The following is a 14,327-nucleotide window of genomic DNA, read 5'->3' as shown; positions in this document are numbered from 1 at the left end:
AAGTGCAATTGTGGCTTTTCAGGATAAATGGTGATTGGTGATGGATTGAATATAAATTCTGAAAATTGAGCATCATTTGTTTTATTTTAAATGAAATAAGTACCCTGAGCTTTTCTCTTCACACAAAATTGCATCCTCTGGAGGGATCTGCGATGTGTGTCCTGACTTTCAGGGTTCAGCTCAAGACTTTGGAGGCACTGTAACTCTGGTGAAAAAGTATTAGCCAGAGACCCCAGAGAACAAAGTGTAAGCTTCAGTGATGTGTCAGAATATATTAGGTGCCATCAAAAGAGATTTTGAGATGCTTCCCTGGACTATGGTATTTGGATGCAAATTTGTGTTTTCTCCCATTTCTATTTAAAACAGATTCTGCCATATGTGTGTAATGTTTTAAACATAATTTTGAGTCTTTCTTGAAGCCATCAAAGAGTCTATTTTTTCCTGTAATCATTGGCTTTTACTGAATTTCTTCCATATATAAGTCAACACTGGACTGTGTGTATCTTTTTGTTTTTACCGTCTGAGCCACCAGGGAAGCCTCTCCTTTTAGGACTCATCATGAATATGAAACCAGCTGTTTGTATGGGGATTTCTGCCTGAAGTGATATTCAGATGTTATTTCTAATTTGAAGCCCAGGCCCATGCACTGGCTGGCAGGGCTTCCCTCTGATTACTGTAAAGAGATCCTGGAAGTCTCAGAGGATGTTGGGGCCTTCTTTCCAGAAGATCTTTGGTTTCCATGGCCTCTCTCAAGGTGTCTGATGGACCCACTGAAGAGGATGAGATACTCTGGATTCAAGAATCACAGGGGTTGATTCTAAATGTGTTACCTCTTTGTTGAATGCTGCGGACCACCCCCCTTCCCGATTAAATAACAATCACCAGCTCCCCTCCCCCATGCGCCTTCCTACTCCGTGTCCAGACACTCAGTTACCAGGTCTGAGATCCTCCAGACCAGGTGATGGGTATGAACCCCCTGGATGCTGGATATTACACCCAAAACTATATGAAAATACAAAGGGCCTGGCCTGTTAAAACGGGCTCAGAATTGATTTGCACAGGGCTTTTAAGTGCTGTGCTCCTCAACTTAGAGAAATTAACAAGCAAAGAGTTGAATGGAGATATTTGTATGTTCACCCAACTGTTTGTTACTGGGAGGAGTCTGTGGGTTTGGTCTGATGCCTAAATCTACAGATGCAGACAAAGAGGCCCATAGCTGGTGCGATGCTGGCTTGTTTACTGAGTGGACTCAGACCAGGGCTGGAGGGCTGAACAGGCAGTGACTCAGACCTGTGTTGCTCTTCTGGTGACCCCCTGGGTTTCGTGTCCTCCACCTAGTTGCTCACCGTGGCTGCCTTTCATACCCTCCCCCATCTCTCCCCCAAATCGAGATGGTGACCCAGGCTAGGCTGGGATTAGCTGGGAACTGTTTTCAGGCCTTCAATCACTAAGGGTGGTCTGACCTGAGAGCCCAGACGGTAGTGCTTTGCACATGGGGCCCTAGGGGAGAGGGACAGCAGGATGGTTAAAGGTTTGCATGTCATGCTAAAATGATCATATTTGGAGGTCCCTCTGGGGATGGGGGTGAGACCTCTTTGTCTGCAGCAGTGATCTACAGAGTCGGGGGTGGAGGGTGAGGGGCATACCAAGATCGTTTGGGATACAAAAGGAAGGTTTGAGAACTCTTCTTTTTATTCAATCTATTTCTTCAAAAAAGAAAGAAATGAATCCTTTCTAATATTCGTTATGAAATCTGGCGGAGGTCCATGGTTGGCCAAAAGGTTTTATTCAGGTTTTTTTTAACATCTTACAAAAAAAACCAGAATGAACTTTCTGGCCAATCCAATGTATACAAGTTATAAACATATATTGGGTTACACAACAGTACTGAACTTTTTTTTATCCTACAAAAATGACAGTTTCATGTGAATGAATCTAATACTACACTGGGAGTGAGCACTCACATTTTTTACTGCCATGGGTCAAAAGGTTTTGACCACATGATCAAATCAGTACTGCTTTACCCTGTAATTGCTTCTCCAAATCAGATCTTAAGCCCTGGAGTTGGGACATCAAGCTTTTAATGGCTCTAGTCTCTCTGGAAGACCTAGCCTTGACTCCATATTAGTATAGCCAGGGGCAATGAAGAAGCTTGATTAGTTTGCATTTTGCTCCAGGCATGCCTCTTGGAGTGGGACGTATGAGAATTGTAATTTGGGACATGGGGTTTTGAAGTGTGGAATTTGAGCCCAAACCTAGGAAAGTGAGATTTCCTTTCCAGAACCTTCTTCTCTGCCTTTCCCCTCTCCCACTCCTATCCCCCAACTCCTCTGTCAGGTCCTTCCTTGGAGGATGTTGTTAGTTTCTCAGTCGTGTCTGACTCTCTGCGACCCCATGGATTATAGCCAGCCAGGCTCCTCTGTCTATGGAATTCTTCGGGTAAGAATACTGGAGTGGGTTGGCATTCCCTTCTGCTGGGGGTCTTCCTGACACAGGGATCGAGCCCAGGTCTCCGGCATTGCAGGTGGATTCTTCACCACCTGAACTACCTGGAGGATGGGGTCATGTCAAAGGCATCCAGAGCTCCAGTTGCCTCACACCTGAGTTCTGGGTGGCCCTCCGGGTGGGGTGTGAGTGGAGAGCAAGGCCATCAGTCTGTGTGCTCCTGCCATGGCTTCATGGCTGCAGACCTCACAGTAGCAATGATTTGACCTTCCTCAGCAGGAGGGGTGCCCCATGAGTTGGGTTACACCAAAGAGTAAGATTTTAGGAAGCCAGATCCCAGGTCTGTGACATAAACATGGAGGTGTGTGCAGGCAGCAGGTGGTGGTTTCCATGGCATGATTTCAGGCACCCTCGCAGGGTCTCCATTCAAAAGATCTCTCATGTCATGATCCCTGCGTGGGTTAGAAAAAAATTTCCAGACATGAAGTGGAATGAGTAGAGAATAGAGTTTATTAGCGTGTAAGACTCTGTTAGAAGAGTAGGCTGGCTCAAGGGAGAGTAGACCCCTTTTACAGGCTAGTAGCCAATTTATAGCCTCATGAGAGAGAAAATTCCTACCGGAAGAGTGGCATTAGGTGATTGGTTAGGATGCTATAGGGTAGTGAATAGGGTGGGTATTTTATGTAACATGGGGTCAGGGAACTGGCCAGTTTAGATCAGGAAGCTCATGGCAACAGGTGCTATGAGGCTGTGTTAATTTCAGAAATTTTTGTCCTGTGATCTTGGTTCAAGGCTCCACACCTATGACCTTGGTATAGGGCTCCACATCTCACTCTCTGTCCCAGTGCCTGAATTTCCACCATCAGTGTTACTCCTTTGATATTCCTAGATTTTGAAAACAGTTTATTTCTCTAGATGAGACATAAAAATTCATCTGAGTGAGCTTCTATAGATGTAATACCTTATACTGGAGCCCTGTAGTGAAACAGCCATGGATGTGGGGCTGCAGCCCCTTCACCTGCTGTGGTGTGGCCTTGGGTAATTTCAATCATTCCAACTTTTCGCTTCCCCACCTAAAAAAGTGTTAGTTGCTCAATAGTGTCCAACTCTGCAATATCATGGACTGCAGCCCTGAGGTTCCTCTGTCTATGGAATTCTCCAAAGAATACTGGAGTAGGTAGCCATTCCCTTCTCCAGGGGATCTTCCTGACCTAGGGATCAAAGTCAGGTCTTCCACATTGCAGGCCGATTCTTTACTGTCTGAGCCACCAGAGAAGCCCTAAGAAAGGGCAACAGTGATACATTTCATAGTTTTTGGAAGGACTAGATGCATTCATGTAAGAGAATCTAGCATGTGCTTGGATGTGACGGTTGCCTAATAAATAACAACACCTTTGACTGTTTTATATTGCTTTATAATTTATAAAACACTTCCACACATACTATCTATTTTCCTCAGATGCAGTGTTATGAGCTGGGGTGAACTGTGTTATTTTAATTTTTACAGAGTAAACTGCAAGTCTGGTTTTTCCATCTTTTCTTTTTTTTAAGTTTTTTTTTTAATGTGAACCACTTTTAAAGTCTTTATGAATTTGTTACAATATTGTTTCTGTTTTATGTTTTTTGGCCACTAGGGATGTGGGATCTCAGCCTCCCTGACCAGGGATCAAACCCGAATCCCATGCATTGGAAGGTCAAGTCTTAACCATTGGACAGCCGGGGAAGTCCCAGATTTTCCCATCCTTGACCTTGAAGATGGTTCTTTCTAATCTATTTCTTTCCTTTTAGGTGGACCTGTTAGTAGTCTACTGAGGACAGGCCTATGGAAATGGAAGCAAGACTAGGAGCCTGTGGTGGGGGGAGGAGTAGATGAAGAGGAAGGAGGTAAGCGGCGCAGAGAAGTTTTTAATTTTGTCACAACCATCTCTGGTATTGTGTAGCCATGTGTCCACTGTCTGACAACAACTTGCGAAAACCATTGCTATTGTAAGTTGGAGGTATGTGACTGAAGAGAGCCTCTCAGACCCCAAACAGTTTCTCCTTTAGCCACCAGACCCAAAGGATTATTACTATTGGCACATTTGATGAGTTATTAGAATAATTCCATCTCCTTGTTAGCATCGATGATAGTGCCTGACTCATAAGAGGTACTGGGTGAATATTTGTTGAATGCTCACTCGATAGACTTTGGGGTTCTATTTTCATTGAAGCCTTTCTGGGTTAGTCACCACAAAGGGTGGTGAGGTGATTACAGCTGGGCTTGCCTTTGTGTTCCACTCATCCTGCAAGGGTTGACTTTGCCTATTGTTTTAGGTCACATTTCTTTCACCATGGATTCTTCCAATGTGAGTGCAAAGTTGGAATGACAGTATGGGGAGGCTTAGTAACATCTGTCTGTCCCAGAGGAAGCGAGGTGGCTGCCAAACCATTGTTTGGAAGAATCAAGGGAATGGCTCAAGGTCAGAGTGGAAGAGGTGTGTGTCACTTTCCATCTGGGATGGGCTGGATGGGCAGAGGGGAGCTGCCCTTGCAGATGGGTTACTTGGCAGGGATGGTGGGGGGATGTATTATATTTCCTAGGGCAGCTGTAACAAATGACCACAGACTGGGTGGCTTAAAACAACAGAAATTTTTTTCTCACAATTTCGGAGGCCACAAGTCTCAAATGAAGGAGTCTGCAGGTGAATCTCACTCTGGAGGCTCAAGGGGAGATTTCCAGCCTCCTCCTGCTTCTACGGGTCCCTGGTGTTGCTAGGCTGGTGGCTGCATCACTCTGACCTCCGCCTCCATCTTCCTATGGCCCCCCTTATGCTTCACCCCTTCTGTCTGTGTTTTCCTCTTCTTCTAAGAACGCTTGTTATTGGATTTAAGGCCCATCCAGTTAATCAGGAAGATCTCATCTTGAGATAGAGCTTTAACTTAATTATGTCTGCAAAGACCCTTTTTCCGAGTAAGGTCACCCGCACAGGGACTGAGGTCCAGGGCTTGGGCATATCATTCAGGGGCCACAGTTGAACCCACTACAGGTGAGGTTGGAGCATTACGTCTTTTTTTAAGATTTTTTTTTTTAATGTGGACCATTTTTAAAGTTTTTATTGAATTTGTTATAATATTGCTTCTGCTCTTGTTTTGATTTTCTGGCCCTGAGGCATGTGGGACGTTATGTCCCCAACCAGTGACTAAACCTGCATCCCCTGCACTGGAAGGCAAAGTCTTAACCATTGGACAGCCAAGAAAGCCTCAACTTTCTGAAAATGGTCCTGATAAAATGATATGTGGAGAAATTCTCAATCAACACCAAGAACTCCTTACTTTTTGTTTAAAAGAGGGAGATGTTGAATTTAATTTTTGTGTGCATAGCAGTTCTTTTTCATTTCAGAGAAAATATCTATCATGGAATCTTTTCATTTTTGACATTTGCCTCATAAATATTTTGGACTGTGGATCACCAGATGGATTTTTCTCAGGAGCCAACTTCATATTTTTAAATTCTTTTTCTTCTGCAAATTAAAAAAGCTCTTCCAACATCTGATATATCACTTTGTACTTAGAAAAAATGCTGACTCTGAATCTCACTGTTGCATTTTTATTAGAAGTAATTAACTAGCTCCAAAAAATGTTTCATGAAATGTAGGTGAAATATTTCTATCATTTTGAAAATAATAAAAGTATTTCCTCCCAATATTTTCATATAGGAAAAAAATCAAATGGTCATTTGAAGGAAAATGGATGGGTAGAGACAAAGAATTATTGTAAAGTTATTGGCCACTAAATCCAATTAATTTAGACCTTCTTTCTATGAGTATCACATTTATAAGAAAGATGCCAAGTAATTCTTAGTCAAGTCTGCATATTTAAATATCCCCCAAATTAATTCATTGAGAAAATGCTAGGTTTGCTAAAAATACAGAGAGTAATAACAAAGTCCCATATACCTAACACTCAGCTTCAGCAAACCCTAGCATTTTCTCATATTTATTATATAATTTTTTTTTGAGAAATAAAAATCTGTCAAGTACCCTCCTGACATCAGTTTCTTCTTCTCTTCCCAGAGGGACCATTCTCCTGAACTGGGTGTATTTCAATGGGAAATGTGTATATCTCTGTATTTTTCTGTATGTTTAAAATAGTTCCAAATTAAAAAGAAATAAGTTCTGTATTTTCCACTGGCTGAAGAAACTGTGTTTTCAAAATATACTACTGTTGAGCCGATAGAGAGGCATTGATTTTAAAATGTGGTCCCTGATAGCTCAGTTGGTAAAGAATCTGCCTGCAATGCAGGAGACCCTGGTTCGATTCCTGGACTGGGAAGATCCCCTGGAGAAGAGAAAGACTACCCACTCCAATATTTTGGCCTGGAGAATTCCATGGACTGTATAGTCCATGGGGTTGCAAAGAGTTAGACATGATGGAGCGACTTTCACTTTTACTTTAAACAATGGAGGGCCAGAGACACCTGCTCACTGCTGATGCTTCAGGCATTTTGTAACTCTATAATTTTAGGCAACTGTTTGTGCCTCAGTTTTGTCATCTGTAAAATGGGGATAACCTCTGTCTTGCCTGCTTCACAGGGATGTTGTGAGAGTAAATGAGGCTATAGTAATAGAAGTAAGAAGTGATCTTTGGAATAATTGCTGCTCATGATTGAGCAGTAGCTGTGTTTTCAGACAGGCCCTAAACATTTATTATTTCCTTTAAGGATGATAACAACTCTAGGATATGAGTATTATTTTTTACATAAAGAACAGTCAAGCTCTGAAACATACGGTTTTCCCAGGCTCTTTCTTCCAGAACCAACTTCTGCCAACAAGGCAGAGGCAATGACTAGGAGATGGAGGACCTACAGTGGTCTGTGACCCACCTGTGACCTGGCACAGGAAGTTCTGACCAACCAAGATAATGGTGAATAACCAGGTTCTGCAGATTTCTTTGGACATTATAGGTCTTGGGAATAGAGAGTGAATCAAACCATTAGTGGCAGGAATCAAAGCTGAGAGAATACACAGAGACAGGATGCCAAAGTGGGGGGAAGCAGGTGTGTTTAAGGGGACACCACTGGACCATGTGTCACGTGAGCTGTGAGTCAGTGCAAGTTGTAAATTAGCAGAAGCCAGGAAGCATAGAATAGATGCCCAGAAGACAGAATTGGTTTGCTGGTTGGTAGTGACAGGGAAAATGAGGGGTTAAATCACCCTCATATTTGTACATTGACAAACACTCAAGTGGTTGTACCAGTCAAGGTCCCAGCTGGAAATATATGGTGCCCTCAAAAGAAGGATGAAGAAGAGTTGGATAAAGGGACAATTTACCAATGGTGACACAGAGTTGAGGAAACCGACAAGGAACAATGAGGCTCCTGGGATTAACAACCATGGGAGTCCCACAGTCCTAATTAGGCAAGAGGAGGGATTTGTTACTGGAACCTGGCCAGACTTATAGCTTTATTCAATAGGAGCTGTGACTTGAAAATTTATTTATTTATTTAATTTTTGGCCGTGCCATGTAGTATATGGGATCTTGGTTCTCCAACCAGGGATTGAACCTGTGTCCCCTGCATTGGAGAACATGGAGTCTTAACCAGTGGACCACCAGGCAAGTTCCAGGAGCTGTGACTTTTGGTAAAGAAACACAACTACCAGTGACATGTTGACAAGGAAGGAGCTGGAGGAATAAATACCCCAACCTGTGTCTTTTTTTTTGGTTATTTGCTTCCCAAACCACCTCTCAGTGCCTCCCACTAGCCAAACCCAACCAGAACCTGGAAAGCAAAATTGGTCCATTCAGGTCGGCCTGCCTGGTCACAGAGCCAGGTGAGGAAAGAAGGAGAATAGACTCGGAGCAAATGAAAACTGTCCAGTGCAGTGATGGAAGTGTCAAGATAATTCAGAACCCAGCACTGTTGAGAACACTCTCACTTCCTTGTGATTGTGCTTTGCTACTGCTTGGGGGTTCCCATAGGGTTTTTCACCCTTGTTTTCACAAGAAGCCATGGAATATGAAGCAATGCATGAAGACACCTGGGTGAGTCTCTTGCAATCAAAAGAGCCTAGAAACATAAAAGTGTTAATGCATTTCCTCCATGGTGGAAATGGGAGAGCCTGGAACCAAAGCCACCAGAATCTGGGTCTAAATTCAAGCTCTTTCCGCTCCACAAAAGTGGCTGTACAAGTGTGATAGCGGCCCCCTGAAAACGTGTAGAAGCTCTGAATGTCAATTATTTTGTGGGAAGCCGCTGGGACAGATCTTAGAATGTGGTGGTTAAATGTGTAAAAAGATGCCTTGGGAAGGTCCCACTCATGGAATACAGATCAGGTAAGAGCAGGGAGAGATGGAAAGCAGATGTTTAACTTTGCGATAATAAGGTTCTTGAGTGTGTACACTCAAGGGTGGCGGTGTGTACATACAGGGTGACAGAATTGTTCACTTGCTATGTGCGAGGCACTGCTCCAGGGTCCAAAGATGTAGCAGAGAACCTAACAGACTCCTGCCCTCCTGGAGTTTCTGGTCATTGAAGCTATGAGAGTAGATAATCTTTCCAAGGGAGAAGCAAATAGTGAGGCTTAGATATGCCTGTGAGGAAGAGGGTGAAACAAAGACAAGAAAAGAACCAGTGGAGCAGTAAGCAGAGGGGCAACTGGTTTGGTAACATGGTGGCAAACCAAGGGCAAGAAGGAGGTCCACAGGGCTGACTGCTGGGGCTTGTTGCTTAGGACAAGACCAAGCAGAGGCTGCCGGCATTGACAAATGCTGGAAGCTGGGTCAGAGCAAGTCAATGGGGTGGGTGGAAACTAGATTGTGGGAGGTCATGGAGGCACCACTACAGTTAAGACTTACAACAGAAGTGCTGTGTAAGGAGGAGAATTGGATGCCTGAGTGGAATGAATTGGGAGATTGGGATTGGGATGTATACAAGAATCTGCCTGCCAATGCAGGAGACACGAGTTTGATCCCTGGGTTGGGAATATCCCCTGGAGTAGGAAATGGCAACCCACTCCAGGATTCTTTCCTGGGAAATCTCATGGACAGAGGAGCCTGGTGGGCTACAGTCCATGGAGTTGCAAAGAGTCCGACACGATTGAGCACACACGCATATTTAAAACAGATAACAATGAGAACTTACTGTATTAGCTCAGGGAACTCTATTCAATGCCCTGTGTGACCTAAATGGGAAGAAAATCCAAAATAGAGAAGATAGATGTATAGGTATAGCTGATTCACTTCTCTGTATAGCTGACACTGTCACAGCAGTGTAAAGCAACTCTATGTCAATAAAAATTAATTAAAAAAAGAGAATTAGATGCCTTCATAGCACTGGTAACTTGATGTGGATATCATTCTCAAAGGATCTGGTCCTCAGATTTATGATCCTGACATCTTAATTGCATAAGAATGGAGATGATCTTAAGGCTTAAGTCATGCCAATCAGATTCATAAGAACTGATTTATAACCCCACATGCCAGGTTGGTAATTTTCAATGATTGAGATTCTTTTTCAGTGTTGGGTGTATTTGTGTCCATTATCGAGGGCACCCCATCCCAGCATTAAGCTGCTTGGAAAACTGAATTACTCATCAGAGGTTGTTCAATGGTATAAATGAGAACAAAGGAAAATAGCTAATCCCGAGGTGTATGTCAGGGCTTCCCAGGTGGCACTAGTGGTAAAGAACCAGCTTGCCAATGCAAGGAGACATAATGAGATACGGGTTCGATCCCTCGGTTGGGAAGATCCCCCTGGAGGAGGGCATGACAACCCACTCCAGTATTCTTGCCTAGAGAATCCCATGGACAGAGGAGCCTGGTGGGCTACAGTCCATAGGGTCATAAAGAGTCAGACACAACTGAAGTGACTTAGCACACACATAGGCATGCATGAGGTGTTATGTCATCCAGGCAATGATGGAAGACTCCTCTGGTAACCTGTCTGCCTGACCTCTAAATCTTGGAGTCCACTAATGCTCTGATCGTGGACTTGTCTTTTTCCATTGATGCTCTTGGTGATCTCATCAGTATCACTGACATCACGTATTAACGACTCCCAAATTATGTCTCCAGCCAGATCTCTAGCTTAAGCTCCAGACTCATACAGCCAAGTGCCTGCTTGAGATACCCTCACTTGGATCTCTAACAGACATCTCAAATTCTGCATGTTCAACACAGAACTGCTTGTCTCTCCCAAACCTTCTGCATCCACAGCCTTCCCTGGTGAGTGATGGCAGTCCCATTTTCCAATGGCTCAGGTCAAAATCACTGGAGTTGTCTTGAGTTCTCTGTTTTTCTCATATCCCATGTCTGGTGCATCAGATAACCCTGCAGACTTTCTTCAAAATATAACCAGACCAGACAATCTCAAGACACCTCCACTGCCATCATCCGGGTCTGAGCCACCATCATTAAAAAAAAAAAATTTATTTGGTTGCATTGAGTTTTAGTTGTGACACGCGGGAACTGCATTGGGTCAAGCAGGATCTTTCATTGTGGTGCAGGGGCTCTCTAGTTAAGGCATGCTGGCTTAGTTTCTTTGCAGCATGTAGTATCTTAGTTCCCTGACCAAGGATTGAACCCACGTCCCCCAAACTGTAAGTCAGATTCTTAACCGGTGGACCACCAGGGAAGCTGGTAAGACAGTATCAGCTCTTGCTTGGATGATCACACTGGCTTTTTATCTGGCCAGTTCCCAACCAGAAATAAGAGTGAGTGTCTTGATTATGTGTGTCAGATTATGCCACTCCTCTGCTCGGGACCTTCCAATGGCTTCTGTTTAGATGGGCCCCACCACCTCTGCAGCCTCATTTCCTACCATTCTCCTCCCTGCTCACTCTGCTCCATCATTCTGAGCTACTCTGCTTCCCCACCACACCCCAAACATGCTCCTACCTTGGGCCTTTGATGTTTCCTTTTTACCTAGAATGTTTTCCTTCAGATGCCCACTTGGCATCCCTCTCTTGCCTCTTCTAGGGCTTTGCTCAAACCCCAGTGAGGTCTTCCTTGCCTAACCAAAGCAACGCTGTGGTCCCTCTGCCCTGCTCTTCCTCTTCCCTTCCCCTGCTGCTTTTCTCCATTGCCTCTTCCACCCCCTAATTTCCTACACACACTATGATTTATCTGTTTATTTTGGGCACTGTCTCCCATGCTAGAGTGAAAGTTCCAGCAGGTTGGGATTTTTGTTGATTTTACTCGCTATGTATCCCCAGGACCCAGAGCAGGGTCTGACAGTATATGTTCATTGAATGAAGGAATGAGCAGATTATTTCTGTCCCAAGAGGGTGTACCTCTCCAGCAGCCCCAAACACCCCGTTAGCCCGTCAGTGTCCTTTGTCCCTGGGTCTTGCTGGGCAAACATCCACACCCCACAATCCCTACCCAACCAGCCCTGTACCATCCACAGCCTCAGTCTCATGCCCAGATGCTCTGTGGAAGGCTGGGAAGGGAAGGAAAAGGAAGGCTCAAGCTTTCCCTTCACTCGGAACATCTTTTGCCTTCCTGAGTTTACCCACAGGGCGTTGTTGTGGTTTAGGTTGTATTCAAGCACTTATTTGAGACAGCCTCTCAGGTAGCATCCGGAGGGCCACCATCCCTTCAGGAACATTCCCCTTGTGACTGGCAGGGATTGTTTTCTCAATCCCCTGCCATCTGTGGAAAATTAAAGGAAGTAATAGGGAAAGGAGTAGGAAAGAACATGGGAGGAACAAGGTTTCCGGAAGATGCATGGGACTCTGTGCGGTGGCCTACAGCACCTGGGTGCAGAAAAAACATTGGGTGCTTTGCGCCTGTGTCTGATAATATGATCCCCAGGGTGAAAAGTGCTGAGGATGAATGGTTGGTGAAGCCAGACTGGCATTTTGCCTGAATCACATGTGCTGGGCCAATGGGCCAAAATCTCACATTCCTTACACCGGCCTTATTCTTCTCCTCCAAGAGATTTTACATTTATCCTGCATATTGCCCATGAACTGTGGTTACAGCCTGTGCATTTATTAAGTTAAAAGCCCATGGATCTACTATACATCCTAACCTGGCTTTTCCCCTCAACGTTATCGAAGCATAATTGAGAAGTAAAAATTGTATAAATTCAAGGTGTTTTGATATAAGATGCTGGTCAAAGGGTACAAAGTTTCAGTTATGCAAGATGAATAAATTCTTAAGATCAAATGTGCACTGTGGTGACTATAGTTAATGTCATGGACTGTAGCTTGCCAGGCTCCTGTCTATAAAATTCTCCAGGCAATACTGGAGTGGGTTGCCATTTCCTACTTCCGAGGATCTTCCTAGCCCAGGGATGGAATCCATGTCTCTTGGGTCTCCTGCATCAGCAGGTGGATTCTTTACCACTGTGCCACCTGGGAAGCCCATAGTTAATAATACTGCATTGTATATTTGAGTTTACTAAGACAGTGAGTGTTCTTGCCATGTGCACAAAAAAGTAACATGTGAGGTGATAGACATGTTAATTAGCTCGATTGTGGTAATCACATCACAAGATATATTTATATCTAACCTAGCTTCAAGCTTTGGGGAAGAGCAAAGAGAAATGTTTGCTTTCAGGGAACACCAAGTTCTCTGATGCTCACAGGTAGATAACTGTGTGCTCCAACTGTATGTGCTAAGATCCAGCTCTATGTCAGAGAAATTCTACTTCCACTGGACTTCAGATCAGCAAAGTTTTTATGTCAGAATATGCATTATGCCCCACCAAAGCATTTGTCAGGAGCAACCCTGGATACTAAATCAATATGAATTAAAATAAAGATGGAAAGAGTAAGAGGTTAAGTTACTCATTCTTTGTTCATTAAAGCAGAACTAAGTCTTGTTTTTTGGTTTCAACCTGGTTCTCCCAGGTTGAAAGAAAAAAAAGGGTTAAGATGATGCTTTGTGTGTGTGTTAGTTGCTAAGTTGTGTCCGACTCTTACAACCCCATAGACTATAGCCTGCCAGGTTCTTCTGTCTGTGGAATTCTCCAGGCAAGAATACTGGAGTGGGTAGCCATTCCCTTCTCCAGGGGAGAAGATCCAGGGGATCTTCCTGACCCAGGGATCGAACCCAGGTATCCTGCATTGCAGGCAAATTCTTTACCATCTGAGCCACCAGGGAAGCCCAAATGATGCTTTGTTATCTCACAGTTAACTTCAGCACTGCCTGGTCCCCAGGCATCTCTAAGAGACGAGACAATGGAGTTGCTTCCTTAAAGTTCCAGTGCTCTTGGCAGTCTGTTTGGTCCCAATAGTCTCCCGTGGGTGGCGTGTATAAATTGACACTTGACATAGCGGATGGCCTGGGAGTCTGTGGGACTAGGTGGATGTGGTTCATTTTCTGCTAGAAAATGAATAGTTTCAAGTCCTCTCCTGTTAGTTTTACCACTTAGAAACATGAACTCAGGATTCCAGACATCTGGCAAATTCAACAACCCTGCCTTAACAAAAACTGAGTATTATGAGGAAGGTATGATGCTAAATCCAACCTTTACAAATAGAGATAGGGCTGGAGCGGAGAGACACAGGGTGTGGCATTGGAGTCCCATATGGGGCGGTGTGCGTGGGGGTGCGGAGTAGTAGACTGACAGAGGGACAGAGGGCCTGGCCACTCCAGTCTCTAGACTCTGCAGAGTGCTTGCGCTGAGGGTCAAGGAGCAGTGAGATGTCCCAGGAACAGGAATTCTGCAGCGATGTGCATCCCAGGCCATAGGCAGTTAGAAAACCTTCACAAGGGTTATTACCACCTTTTCTTATGTGGTCAAGCCCTACCCACCTGAGGTCAGGTTCCCAGGTAGGCTGGCAGGAGCAAGGTATAACTGCTCCCCTTTCCTGGCTCCAGTCTCCAGGGTAGAGAAATCAGGAGCCAGGCAAAACCTTGTTAACCTTTTGTGACCAGAGTGAACAAAACTAATC

The sequence above is a fragment of the Cervus canadensis genome, chromosome 13 (assembly GCF_019320065.1).
Source record: "Cervus canadensis isolate Bull #8, Minnesota chromosome 13, ASM1932006v1, whole genome shotgun sequence".
In the NCBI taxonomy this organism is placed as follows: Eukaryota; Metazoa; Chordata; class Mammalia; order Artiodactyla; family Cervidae; genus Cervus; species Cervus canadensis.
This window is presented reverse-complemented; position numbering follows the sequence as displayed.